Here is a 16,300-nt window from a genome sequence, read left to right as displayed (position 1 = left end):
TGGAAAGGATAATGCACACAAGGGCACAACAAGAGGGCGAAAACAAAAGGTAAAAAGTAGACTAAAAATGTACCATAGTAGCAATATAAAATACAACATATGTAATATTTACATATTTATGGGCCTGCTGCAATGCAAGCAGCCCATATTATTATTGATCATACTTCAACTTTTATTACTATAGTTCCGCACGTTTCTCTTACGATTAATACGAGACAAACCGGCCAACGAACCCCCACATATGTTATACCATCGGAAAGGTCTTACTCGCGCCCACGGCGGTACTTTAAGTTGGCAACATTTTGTGATACCGTGGCGACACTATCCCCAAAAAAAAAAAAAAAATGGGCCAATTGAATGGGTACATACCCTTTTAATGGACGGTTGCTCTGAGACAAACTCCAAAAAGACAAACTGACCTCCTCTTGTCACGCAGACATACTTTCATGTCGCTTGGTGCTTAACGTCTCATTTGTATGCAACATTTGGATATTTTTTTAGCTAAATTTGCTTCCCTTTGCCCCAGAGTCAAAAAAAAACTTGGTACGTGACACTTGTTAACTGTTAGCATGCAAATGTTAGCATCGCTAAGTCAACATATACCTGTATATCAGGGGTGTCCAAACTTTTTCCACTGAGGGCCGCACAATGAAAAATCAAAGCAAGCGGGGGCCATTTTGATATTTTTTATTTTAAAAACCAATACAATATATGTATAAAAAAAGATACATTTAGGCCTCCACTCAGACTTGATCCCGGGGACCCCAAAAGGTTTTGGTCAAAAAAAATATTACAAATGTGTCATTATTTAGTATTATTATTATTATTATTATTATTATTATTATTATTATTATTATTATTCAAGGTTTACATCTCTAGATCAACATTAGGTCTATCTGTCAATATAACGCTTTTAAAGATTTAAGTTGTATGCCATTTTTGTCAAGGAAAACAGTGTTTTTTTATGGAAAAAAACACAAAATATGCAATATTTTCCCCCAATAAAATTTTAAAGTGGAATATTTGAGATTATATAATAATTGGAGTCTTAAAAAGGTCAATAACTCATAACAACATTGATTTTAATTCATTATTTTTTAGAGCAATGACACTTAAAAAAAAAAAAAGTCACACTCAAATTATTGGGGATCCAAAAGGGTATTGCTCAGTAAAGTTAAAAAATAAATCCAACATTTTTTTTAACTTTTACCACAATAGTCTCAAGATCAACTTCAGATCTATGCGTCAATTATACGTTTTATTGTTGTTTATGTTTTTTGTTTGTTCGTTTTAGGCCCTTCTTTAAAAAACTTTGTTTTTTAAATGGCAATTAAAAAATATGCAACATTTTCCCCCATTTTGGAATATTTAATGTGAAGTAAATGGAGCCTTGAATAGGTCAATAATTCATAATGACATTCATTTTGATTCATTATTATTTTTTAAAGAAAGAAACAGCCTCCATGGCAGCTTTGTGTTATTAGAGTAAATAATGCAACACTTTCTTGTTACATTTCACCTGTTTGCTCTTTTATACCACTTTTTATGTTCTTTATTTTTTTTTCATCGTATTTTTAGAATGTGCCGTGGGGCCGTTAAAAAATTACCTGCGGGCCGCAAATGGCCCCCGGGCCGCACTTTGGACACCCCTGCTGTATACGGACTAACTTCCAATAGATGGCATATTAAAATGAATTAAAATACAATTGTTTATAATATCAAATGTGAAAAAATAAAAACGTCAATTCATTATACAGTATTAGTTTTCCATTTTAATTTTATACCTTTGTACAGTAGCAGTTAAAATACTAAGTCAACAAATACATGTACTAACTTCCAATACATGGCATACCAAAATGCAATACAATTGTTTATAACACCAACTGTGTTGCACTTTAATTATTTATTTTTTTCTTAACATTTTTTTTCTAAATGTTTGAGCGCAAATATATTTATTTAAATGTTAAACATATATTTTAATTTCATACCACACTGTCTTGTCATGTAAACCCATTATTTTAATGAATAAATAAATACAAATCTATTTACTTCAAAACGTGGCCCTAGAATTAATCATTTTTAACTTAAAGGCCTACTGAAAGCCACTACTACCGACCACGCAGTTTGATAGTTTATATATCAATGATGAAATCTTAACATTGCAACACATGCCAATACGGCCGGGTTAGCTTACTAAAGTGCAATTTTAAATTCTGCACCGAAATATCCTGCTGAAAACGTTTCGGTATGATGACGCCTGCGCGTGACGTCACGTATTGTAGAGGACATTTTTGGGACAGCATGGTGGCCAGCTATTAAGTTGTCTGTTTTCATCGCAAAATTCCACAGTGTTCTGGACATCTGTGTTGGTGAAACTTTTGCAATTTGTTCAATGAACAATGGAGACAGCAAAGAAGAAAGCTGTAGGTGGGAAGCGGTGTATTAGCGGCCGGCTGCAGCAACACAAACACAGCCGGTGTTTCATTGTTTACATTCCCGAAAGATGACAGTCAAGCTTTACTACGGAACAGAGAGGTCAAGCGAACATGGATTGGACCACACACACAAAGTACAGTGTACTATGCAGCGATCATTTCGAAAGATCGTGTTTCGAAGAGGGTCCCTCGCGAAGGGCAACAGTAACAGTGCAAGACTAGGCCACAGGCTAAAACTAGTCTATAAATAAATAACGTTTTACCATTCTGTATACTGAAGGCGATCTATGTCGTGTGCTACTTCAGCATCAATATCAGCAGCATCCTCCTGACCGTCACCGTCAGCGTCGGGTTCAAAGCGGTATGGCTCTATCCCTTGTTGCGGTTGGGCCTGGCCGAGTGGTCCTGCCACGGCGCCTCTCACAGCATCTTCCCTGTCTGAATCGCTCCCACTGCCCTGTAGTCCTTCACTCTCACTTTCCTCATCCACAAATATTTCATCCTCGCTCAAATTAATGGGGAAATCGTCACTTTCTCGGTCCGAATCGCTATCGCTGCTGGTGGCCATGATTGTAAACAATGTGCAGATGTGAGGAGCTCCACAACCGGGTGACGTCACGTGCATATCGTCTGCTACTTCCGGTACAGGCAAGGCTTTTTTATCGTCCTTTATCGTCGATGTTCTCTACTAAATCCTTTCAGCAAAAATATGGCAATATCGCGAAATGATCAAGTATGACACATAGAATGGATCTGCTATCCCCGTTTGAATAAGAAAATCGCATTTCAGTAGGCCTTTAACTATATATTGCCTATTTATAATGAATACAGAGGAGTTACCAAAACGAAAAAGGGGGTTGGGGGTGTCATCATCCACATTTTTGGACGTTACTTGGGCTGCTGTTCTTATTTGCTGTAATTTGAGTACAACTGATAACACATTTTCTCTTATATCATTTGCTCTATAATCTGCCTAGCAACAAGTGCCCACTCAAACAAAAAAAAACATTCAACTCAGTTCTAAGGGAACTGTATTAAAATGATGTTAAAAGACATTGTAAAGTGTAAATGTGTATTTAAAGGCCTACTGAAAGCCACTACTACCGACCACGCAGTCTGATAGTTTATATATCAATGATGAAATCTTAACATTATAACACATGCCAATACGGCCGGGTTAACTTATAAAGTGACATTTTAAATTTGCCGCTAAACTTCCGGTTCGAAACGCCTCTGAGGATGACGTATGCGCGTGACGTAGACCGGGGAACACGGGTATGCCTTCCACATTGAAGCCAATACGAAAAAGCTCTGTTTTCATTTCATAATTCCACAGTATTCTGGACATCTGTGTTCGTGAATCTGTTGCAATCATGTTCATTGCATTATGGAGAAGGAAGCTGAGCAAGCAAAGAAGAAAGTTGTCGGTGCGAAATGGACGTATTTTTCGAACGTAGTCAGCCACAACAGTACACAGCCGGCGCTTCTTTGTTTACATTCCCGAAAGATGCAGTCAAGATGGAAGAACTCGGATAACAGAGACTCTAACCAGGAGGACTTTTGACTTCGATACACAGACGCCTGTAGAGAACTGGGACAACACAGACTCTTACCAGGATTACTTTGATTTGGATGACAAAGACGCAGACGTGCTACTGTGAGTATGCAGCTTTGGCTTCTAAACATTTGATCGCTTGACCGTATGTGCGCAACTTTTTTTTGCGTATGTACGTAACTTTTTTAAAATATATAAGCTTTATGAACCTTGGGTTAGGTGAACGGTCTTTTGGGCTGAGTGATTGTGTGTGTTGATCAGGTGTTTGAATTGTATTGGCGTGTTCTATGGAGCTAGGAGCTAGCAGAGGAGCTAGGAGCTAGCATAACAAACACGCAGGTGTTTTTATGCAGGATTAATTTGTGGCATATTAAATATAAGCCTGGTTGTGTTGTGGCTAATAGAGTATATATATGTCTTGTGTTTATTTACTGTTGTAGTCATCCCCAGCTGAATATCAGGTCACCCCCGGCTCTCACAGCATCTTCCCTATCTGAATAGCTTCAACTCCCCACTAGTCCTTCACTTGCACTTTACTCATCCACAAATCTTTCATCCTCGCTCAAATTAATGGGGAAATTGTCGCTTTCTCGGTCCGAATCTCTCTCACTTCATGCGGCCATCATTGTAAACAATAGGGAACTTTGCGTATATGTTCAACTGACTACGTCACGCTACTTCCGGTAGGTGCAAGCCTTTTTTTTATCAGATACCAAAAGTTGCAATCTTTATCGTCGTTGTTCTATACTAAATCCTTTCAGCAAAAATATGGCAATATCGCGAAATGATCAAGTATGACACATAGAATAGATCTGCTATCCCCGTTTAAATAAAAACAATTCATTTCAGTAGGCCTTTAATAACAATGCCATTGAAAGGGACGGTCAAAGAGAACATGCTTTATGCAGACGTGTCAAGAAACGCATGCATTATGAGGCGGTTTGGAGAAAAGTTCAAATATGAATGTATTTATTGCGAGTATATCTATATTTTAACGTGCACAACCATATATGACCTTTCACTCACTCCTCACTTTGTATGTATCAAGCCATGTTTTTTATCATGCAGCTGCATTGTCGCATGCGGGCATTAGCGCATATTGTCTGTGCGCGGGCAGGGATGCACGCTGATGGATTAACGGCTGGAACTGATGTGCTCGCCCACCTGTGAAATGAGATGGCAGGAAGGGGTGGTGGCGGCGGCGGCGGTGATTGGCGGCCCCGCACGAACATCCCTTTGAGGGTGAGACGCAAAACACGCACTAGGCGTGCTTTCCGTAAAGCCGTGGAAACGCGGCGTCTGCTGAGATTCACGTTCCCTCCACAAAAGTGAACCGATGACATTTGGAATGATTTACTGGTGACATGCAGCTTCGCTTTTTGGCGCGCTTGGTGTAGCGTTTACCGGGTCCATCACCATTGCTTGATCGGCCGTAGGTGCGATGGACGGCTGAGTAGCGATTAAACAGCTTCAGCCGGCTTCCGTAGCTCCCACTCCCTCCCCTCTGTTGCAAGTTTTGTTGATTCTATGTAACATGTTTTTTGTTTTTTTTTAGAAATGTCCGATAATTGCTTTTTTGCCGATATCCGATATTCCGATATTGTCCAACTCTTAATTACAGATTCCGATATCAACCGATACCGATTTTTATTCAAACGGGGATAGCAGATCCATTCTATGTGTCATACTTGATCATTTCGCGATATTGCCATATTTTTGCTGAAAAGATTTAGTAGAGAACATCGACGATAAAGGTCGCAACTTTTGGTCGCTGATAAAAAAAGCGACGATTACCCCATTAATTTGAGCGAGGATGAAAGATTTGTGGATGAGGAAAGTGAGAGTGAAGGACTAGAGTGCAGTGCAGGACATACCTTTTTTCGCTCTGACCGTAACTTGGGTATAAGGGCTCATTGGATTCCACACTTTCTCCTTTTTCTATTGTTGATCACGGATTTGTATTTTAAACCACCTCGGATACTATATCCTCTTGAAAATGACCGTCGAGAACGCGAAATGGACATTCACAGTGACTTTTATCTCCACGACAATACATCGGTGAAGCTTTTTAGCTCCGGAGCTAACGTGATAGCATCGTGCTTAAATGCAGATAGAAACAAAATAAATAAACCCCTGACTGGAAGGATGGACAGAAAATCAACAATACTATTAAACCAAGGACCTGTAACTACACGGTTAATGCTTTGCAGCTTGGCGAAGCTTAACAATGCTGTTGCTAACGACGCCATTGAAGCTAACTTAGCAACGGGACCTCACAGAGCTATGATAAAAACATTAGCGTTCCACTTCTCATCAACACCCGTGCTCACCTGCGTTCCAGCGATCGACGGAAGGACGAAGGACTTCACCCGATCATCCGTGCGGTCGGCGGCTAGCGTCGGATAGCGCGTCTGCTATCCAACTCAAAGTCCTCCTGGTTGTGTTGCTGCAGCCAGCCGCTAATACACCGATCCCACCTACAGCTTTCTTCTTTGCAGTCTTCCTTGTTCATTAAACAAATTGCAAAAGATTCACCAACACAGATGTCCAGAATACTGTGGAATTTTGAGATGAAAACAGAGCTTTTTTGTATTGGATTAAATGGGGTACCAATACTTCCGTTCCAACGATTGACGTCACGCGCATACGTCATCATACATAGACGTTTTCAACCAGAAGTTTAGCGGGAAATTTAAAATTGCACTTTATAAGTTAACCCGGCCGTATTGGCATGTGTTGCAACGTTAAGATTTCATCATTGATGTATAAACTATCAGACTGCGTGGTCGGTAGTAGTGGCTTTCGGTAGGCCTTTAAACAATGTAACAAGGTTTTCCAAAATAAATCAACTCAAGTTATGGAAAAAAATGCCAACATGGCACTGCCATATTTATTATTGAAGTCACAAAGTGCATTATTGTTTTTTAACATGCCTCAAAACAGCAGCTTGGAATTTGGGACATGCTCTCCCTGAGAGAGCATGAGGAGGTTGAGGTGGGCGGGGTTGAGGTGTGGGGGTAGCGGGCGGTGTATATTGTAGCGTCCCGGAAGAGATAGTGCTGCAAGGGATTCTGGGTATTTGTTCTGTTGTGTTTATGTTGTGTTACGGTGCGGATGTTCTCCCGAAATGTGTTTGTCATTCTTGTTTGGTGTGGGTTCACAGTGTGGCGCACATTTGTTGTAACAGTGTTAAAGTTGTTTATACGGCTACCCTCAGTGTGACCTGTATGGCTATTGACCAAGTATGCATTGCATTCACTTGTGTGTGTGAAAAGCCATAGATATTATGTGATTGGGCATAAAGGCAGTGCCTTTAAGGTTTATTGGCGTTCTGTACTTCTCCCTACGTCCGTGTACCACTCCGTACAGCTGCGTTTTAAAAAGTAATACATTTTACTTTTTGAAACCGATACCGATAATTTCCGATATCACATTTTAAAGAATTTATCAGTCCGATATTATCGGACATCTCTATTTTTTTTCCTTGGCTTCAGTCTGGACCACCTCCCTGGAGTCCAGACTTTGACTAAATATTTTTTTACTCCCTACCGCCCCCTTTCTCTCCCCAGCGTTCATTTGTTTCTTACCTTTTTTTTTGTAAGGAGCGCCGGATGTTGGCAGACCCGTCAGCGATCCTATTTCTGTCTTTCTGTCTCCCTGTAATATTTGTCTGATCTTGAATGGGATTGTGCTGAACATCTCTATTTCCCCTCGGGGATTAATAAAGTACTTCTGATTGTGATTCTGACGCAAGTTATATTTCATCGTTAAAGGGGAACTGCACTTTTTTGGGTGAAAATGCAGGCTGCGACATGTAAATGGGGTATTGTTGGAAAACGCAAGTGATACTACGGACCTTCGATCCCTCAGGCGGTGCTGCATGAAAAAGCGACATTAGTGTGTAAAGGATATCACCACATGGGCTCAGGAACATTTAGAAAACCACTGTCAGTAACTACAGATGGTCGCTACATCTGTAAGTGCAAGTTAAAACTCTACTATGCAAAGCGAAAGCCATTTATCAACAACACCCAGAAACACCCTGGCTATGCTGGGCCCGAACTCATCTAAGATGGACTGATGCAAAGTGGAAAAGTGTTCTGTGGTCCGACGAGTCCAAATTTCGAATGTTTTTTGGAAACTGTGGACGTCGTGTCCTCCGGACCAAAGAGGAAAAGAACCATCCGGACTGTTCTAGGCGCAAAGTTGAAAAGCCAGCATTTGTGATGGTATGGGGGTGTATTAGTGCCCAAGGCATGGGTAACTTACACATCTGTGAAGGCACCATTAATGCTGAACAACTTAAGCTGTACATCAAGCAAGAATGGGAAATAATTCCACCTGAAAAGCTTCAAAAATTGGTCTCCTCAGTTCCAAAACGTTTACTGAGTGTTGTTAAAAGGAGCTTCTTGCAATGTGTTGCTGACATTAAATTCTAAGTTAAAGATTATTTGCAAAAAAATAATAATTTTGTCAGTTCGAACGTTAAACATCTTGTCTTTGCAGTTTATTCAATTGAATATAAATAGAAAAGGATTTGCAAATCATTGTATTCGGTTCTTATTTACCATTTACAGAACGTGCCAACTTCACTGATTTTGGGTTTTGTATTTTTTTCAAATCTGCGATGTAAAATATGGTTGAAATAATAATACGTGTTCAGGTTGATGGCTAAATAGAATGAAAATTGACCTTTTTCACCATCTACCTTACCCCCGATTGGTTCCATTGATTAATATCAATCCGAGTTTCCCTCTGGTGTTTATTTGTTTGACGTTAAGTTTCTCAGTTGGAACATTAAATATCTTGTCTTTGCAGTCTATTCAATTGAATATAAGTTGAAAAATATTATTTTTTCATGTCCCACCAAGTCAAAAAGTGTGGACACGCCCGGTGTAATGCTAAACATACCCAGGCGTCCATCTCGATTCCTCAGCGGAGAAGCGATGCAAACACACAGAACCAACGGACCAACTGAGGTGCTGGGGGTCCGGCGGGGGCCCACTTATTGCTTTTTAATGTCACCACATATCTCTGATGATAAAAGGCGGTGAGGACCACAGGTGCTGGGCTGTCCCTTTGACCGAGTCAACTCAGCGGGTGAAAGGAGAAGACGGCGGCTAAGCTATCATCTTGAGCGTGATGGACGCTCGGGACACAGTCGGCTTCGCCTCCTCTGGCCATTTGTGGGGAAAACATAACAAAAATAAATAAAAACAAATCATTTTTGAGAGCACAACTAGCAATGTAGCACAACACAATAAAGCATCAAGTTCCACCCTGTCGTCCATAATAAACGTTCTTCCCCCCCCCCGCCCCCCCTTTTTTTTTTATTGCCACACCATTTTCCTAACATGAAGCAACTGCACAATTGGCAAAATGTATCTAAACAGAAAGGAGTTTGGAGAATGTTCTGCTCCTTTTAAGATGTTTGAGTTCACGTGGAACATGCATGCATACAACATGATGCATGCATGCATACAACATGATACATGCATGCATACAACATGATGCATGCATGCATACAACATGATACATGCATGCATACAACATGATGCATGCATGCATACAACATGATGCATGCATGCATGCATACAACATGATGCATGCATGCATGCATACAACATGATGCATGCATGCATGCATACAACATGATACATGCATGCATACAACATGATACATACATGCATACAACATGATGCATGCATGCATACAACATGATGCATGCATGCATACAACATGATGCATGCATGCATACAACATTATACATGCATGCATACAACATGATACATGCATGCAAACAACATGATACATAAATGCATACAACATGGTACATGCATGCATACAGCATGATACATGCATGCATACAGCATGATACATGCATGCATACAACATGGTACACACAACATGATACATGCATGAATACAACATGATGCATGCATTCATACAACATGATGTATGCATGCATACAACATGATACATGCATGCATACAGCATGATACATGCATGCATACAACATGATGCATGCATGCATGCATACAACATGATGCATGCATGCATGCATACAACATGATGCATGCATGCATGCATACAACATGATACATGCATGCATACAACATGATACATACATGCATACAACATGATGCATGCATGCATACAACATGATGCATGCATGCATACAACATGATGCATGCATGCATACAACATTATACATGCATGCATACAACATGATACATGCATGCAAACAACATGATACATAAATGCATACAACATGATACATGCATGCATACAGCATGATACATGCATGCATACAGCATGATACATGCATGCATACAACATGGTACACACAACATGATACATGCATGAATACAACATGATGCATGCATTCATACAACATGATGTATGCATGCATACAACATGATACATGCATGCATACAGCATGATACATGCATGCATACAACATGATACATGCATGCAAACATGATGCATGCATGCATACAACATGATACATGCATGCATACAACATGATACATACATGCATACAACATGCATGCATACAACATGATACACACAACATGATGTATGCATGCATACAACATGATACATGCATGCATACAACATGATACATCCATGCATACAACATGATACACACAACATGATGCATGCATGCATACAACATGATACACACAACATGATACATGCATGCATACACCATGATGTATGCATGCATACAACATGATGCATGCATGCATACAACATGATACATGCATGCATACAAAATAATACATGCATGCATACAACATGATGCATGCATGCATACAAAATAATACATGCATGCATAAAACATGATACATGCATGCATACACCATGATGTATGCATGCATACAACATGATGCATGCATGCATACAACATGATACATGCATGCATACAAAATAATACATGCATGCATACAACATGATGCATGCATGCATACAAAATAATACATGCATGCATAAAACATGATGCATGCATGCATAAAACATGATACATGCATGCATACAACATGATACACACAACATGATACATGCATGCATACAACATGATACATGCATGCATACAACATGATACACACAACATGATACATGCATGCATACAGCATGATATATGCATGCATACAACATGATGTATGCATGCATACAACATGAAACATGCATGCATACAACATGATACACACAACATGATACATGCATGCATACAACATGATGTATGCATGCATACAACATGATGTATGCATGCATACAACATGATACATTCATACATACAACATGATACATGCATGCATACAACATGATACATGCATGCATACAACATAATACGTGCATGCATACAACATGATGCATGCATGCATACAACATGATACATGCATGCATACAACATGATACACACAACATGATACATGCATGCATACAACATGATACATGCATATATACAACATGATACATGCATGCATACAACATGATACACACAACATGATACATGCATGCATACAACATAACACATGCATGCATACACCATGATACATGTATGCATACAGCATGATACATGCATGTATACAACATGATACATGCATGCATACAACATGATACACACAACATGATGCATGCATGCATACAACATGACACATGCATGCATACAACATGATACATGCATGCATACAACATGATGCATGCATGCATACAACATGATACATGCATGCATACAACATGATGCATGCATGCATACAACATGATACATGCATGCATACAACATGATACATGCATGCATACAACATGATACATGCATGCATACAACATGATACATGCATGCATACAACATGATACACACAACATGACACATGCATGCATACAACATGATACATGCATGCATACAACATGATGCATGCATGCATGCATACAACATGATACATGCATGCATACAACATGATACATTCATGCATACAACATGATACATGCATGCATACAACATACAACATGATACACACAACATGATACATGCATGCATACAACATGATACATGTTTTTTTTTTACCTTAAAATCTACAGCCGTTCTTACAATACACTGCTGTAAATACAAATTTGGTACCACCTTTATTTTAACAATAAACTTCAGGCGACAGGACTGCCAGTTTGTTTGTTTTTTAACCCTAAATGCAGTCATTTTTACAGTGCATTACTGTAAATGGTAAATCGGTAGCAGTTTTATTTTTAGGGTAGAACCGCCAGGTTTTTATTACCGTAAAATCTGGGTTTGCAAGTCTTGAATGTAAAGTAAGAGTGAATCTTCACGACAAAAAGTTCAAAGAATGAACAAAAAAAAGATGGTTCATGAAACTTGAGATTCTCAATTTGCCATTTCTTTGCACGTACTTCATTCTCTTTGGCAGCTTTTTGTCAACATCCATCATTGACGGCGGGAAGAGGCAGGGGTCGTGTTCTATTTGCAGAGATCAGGAGGTCGTTAGGGAATCGTTATGGCGACCTTTCTCGTCAAGTGGGGAAGAGAGTGCGTCGTGGAGCGCAGATCATTAATGGAGAAGCCCGGCGGGGGGGGGGGGGGGGGGGGGGGCAACGGTCACTATTGATACTCATGCTTGTGTCAACGTTGTCAGGACTAATTGCTGCTCTCTTGGAAGGTGTGAGCGTCCGACGAGGTGTGAGCAAAGAGCCGCTAATGATTGGCGATAACATTGGGAGTCACTTCCTGTGCAGTCTGTGGACACTGCAAAAAAAAACCTAACAAAATGTAAGATAAAGACGAGATTTTCGGGGGAAAAAAAAAAATCACGTTGTACCCTTTTTATCAGAATGTTTAAAGGCCTGTTGAAATTATTTTTATTTTTTGAAACGGGGATAGCAGATCCATTCTATGTGTCATACTCGATCATTTCGCGATATTGCCATATTTTTGCTGAAAGGATTTAGTAGAGAACATCGACGATAAAGTTCGCAACTTTTGGTCGCTGATCAAAAAAAAGCCTTGCCTGTACCGGAAGTAGCGTGACGTCGCAGGTTGAAAGGCTCCTCACATTTCCCCATTGTTAACACCATTCATATCATTTAGAACAATTGTACTACTATCAATATTTTCAAAAATTCCCATTTTTCCCGAAACTCCCAAATTTTCAGGGAATTCCAATTGAAATGAATAGGAACATTTATCAAAATGTTTCACATTTTTTACACCCGAATCTGACAAACCATCCACCCACACTGCTCTCCCCCTATATCGACCGCAAACATGTTTTCCCTTTACCAAAATTCCCGGTTTTCCGATAATTTCCTCCCCGTTGACAATGAATCGGATATACAGTATACAATTGACTGACTATCCCACATTTCTTATCCGATTTAAACTATTCCACCATCCACACACACCACTCCCCCTGGATATTCAAGCCAGCATGTTTCCTGGTTTCAAAAATTCCCTGATTACCCGGAATTACCAGTAATTGCCCTCTATTGAAAATGAATGGGCAATATACAAACCTCTCCATATCCCACATTTCTCAACCAATTCGAACCATTCCAACATCCACACGCTTATCTCACCCTGGACAATTGAACTGCTGATTTTCCAAGCTCAAAAAATTCCAGGATTTCCCATAATTCCCCGTTTTCCAAAGCCCAATTTTCACCTCTTTCTGGAAAGTTTTCACAGCCCGCATTTTTGTATCGTTTTTGACCATTCCACCCTCACAACATTTCTCCTAGTTGGGACAACAAAACTACTATGTTTTTCTATTCGTAGAAATACCCGGTTTTCCCGAAATTCCAGGAATTCCAAAATACCCATTTAAATTCAAACTGTTACATCAACATTCTTCAAGCGATTAAAAAAATTCCACCACCAAACCATTCATATCATTTAGAACAATTGTACTAATATCAATATTTTCAAAAATTCCAATTTTTTCTGAAATTCCAGGAATTCCAAAATACCCATTTAAATTCAAACTGTTACATCAACATTTGTCAAGCGATTCAAAAAATTCCACCACCAAACCATTCATATCATTTAGAACAATTGTACTACAATCAATATTTTCAAAAATTCCCATTTTTCCCAAAACTCCAAAATTTTCAGGGAATTCCAATTGAAATGAATAGGAACATTCCTCAAAATGTTTCACATTTTTCACACCCGAATCTGACAAACCATCCACCCACACTGCTCTCCCCCTATATGGACCGCGAACATGTTTTCCCATGACCAAAATTCCCGGTTTTCCGATAATTTCCTCCCCGTTGACAATGAATCCGATATACAGTATACAATTGACTGACTATCCCACATTTGTTATCCGATTTAAACTATTCCACCATCCACACACTCCACTCACCCTGGATATTCAAGCCAGCATGTTTCCTGGTTTCAAAAATTCCCTGATTACCCGGAATTACCAGTAATTGCCCTCTATTGAAAATGAATGGGCAATATACAAACCTCTCCATATCCCACATTTCTCAACCAATTCGAACCATTCCAACATCCACACGCTTATCTCACCCTGGACAATTGAACTGCTGATTTTCCAAGCTCAAAAAATTCCAGGATTTCCCATAATTCCCCGTTTTCCAAAGCCCAATTTTCACCTCTTTCTGGAAAGTTTTCACAGCCCGCATTTTTGTATCGTTTTTGACCATTCCACCCTCACAACATTTCTCCTAGTTGGGACAACAAAACTACTATGTTTTTCTTTTCGTAGAAATACCCGGTTTTCCCGAAATTCCAGGAATTCCAAAATACCCATTTAAATTCAAACTGTTACATCAACATTTTTCAAGCGATTCAAAAAATCCCACCACCAAACTATTCATATCATTTAGAACAATTGTACTACTATCAATGTTTTCAAAAATTCCCATTTTTCCCGAAACTCCCAAATTTTCAGGGAATTCCAATTGAAATGAATAGGAACATTCCTCAAAATGTTTCACATTTTTCACACCCGAATCTGACAAACCATCCACCCACACTGCTCTCCCCCTATATGGACCGCAAACATGTTTTCCCTTTACCAAAATTCCCGGTTTTCCGATAATTTCCTCCCTGTTGACAATGAATCGGATATACAGTATACAATTGACCGACTATCCCACATTTCTTATCCGATTTAAACTATTCCACCATCCACACACTCCACTCCCCCTGGATATTCAAGCCAGCATGTTTCCTGGTTTCAAAAATCCCCTGATTACCCGGAATTACCAGTAATTGCCCTCTATTGAAAATGAATGGGCAATATACAAACCTCTCCATATTCCACTTTTCTCAACCGATTCGAACCATTCCAACATCCACACGCTTATCTCACCCTGGACAATTGAACTGCTGATTTTCCAAGCTCAAAAAATTCCAGGATTTCCCATAATTCCCCGTTTTCCAAAGCCCAATTTTCACCTCTTTCTGGAAAGTTTTCACAGCCCGCATTTTTGTATCGTTTTTGACCATTCCACCCTCACAACATTTCTCCTAGTTGGGACAACAAAACTACTATGTTTTTCTTTTCGTAGAAATTCCCGGTTTTCCCGAAATTTCAGGAATTCCAAAATATCCATTTAAATTCAAACTGTTACATCAACATTTTTCAAGCGATTCAAAAAATTCCACCACTAAACCATTCATATCATTTAGAACAATTGTACTACTATAAATATTTTCAAAAATTCCCATTTTTCCCGAAATTCCAGGAATTCCAAAATACCCATTTAAATTCAAACTGTTACATCAACATTTTTCAAGCGATTCAAAAATTCCACCACTAAACCATTCATATCATTTAGAACAATTGTACTACTATAAATATTTTCAAAAATTCCCATTTTTCCCGAAATTCCAGGAATTCCAAAATACCCATTTAAATTCAAACTGTTACATCAACATTTTTCAAGCGATTCAAAAAATCCCACCACCAAACCATTCATATCATTTAGAACAATTGTACTACTATCAATGTTTTCAAAAATTCCCATTTTTCCCGAAACTCCCAAATTTTCAGGGAATTCCAATTGAAATGAATAGGAACATTCCTCAAAATGTTTCACATTTTTCACACCCGAATCTGACAAACCATCCACCCACACTGCTCTCCCCCTATATGGACCGCAAACATGTTTTCCCTTTACCAAAATTCCCGGTTTTCCGATAATTTCCTCCCTGTTGACAATGAATCGGATATACAGTATACAATTGACTGACTATCCCACATTTCTTATCCGATTTAAACTATTCCACCATCCACACACTCCACTCCCCCTGGATATTCAAGCC

The sequence above is a fragment of the Entelurus aequoreus genome, linkage group LG20 (genome assembly GCF_033978785.1).
Source record: "Entelurus aequoreus isolate RoL-2023_Sb linkage group LG20, RoL_Eaeq_v1.1, whole genome shotgun sequence".
Classification (NCBI taxonomy): Eukaryota; Metazoa; Chordata; class Actinopteri; order Syngnathiformes; family Syngnathidae; genus Entelurus; species Entelurus aequoreus.
The sequence above is the reverse complement of the archived record's forward strand: the minus strand, read 5'-3'. Positions refer to the sequence as shown.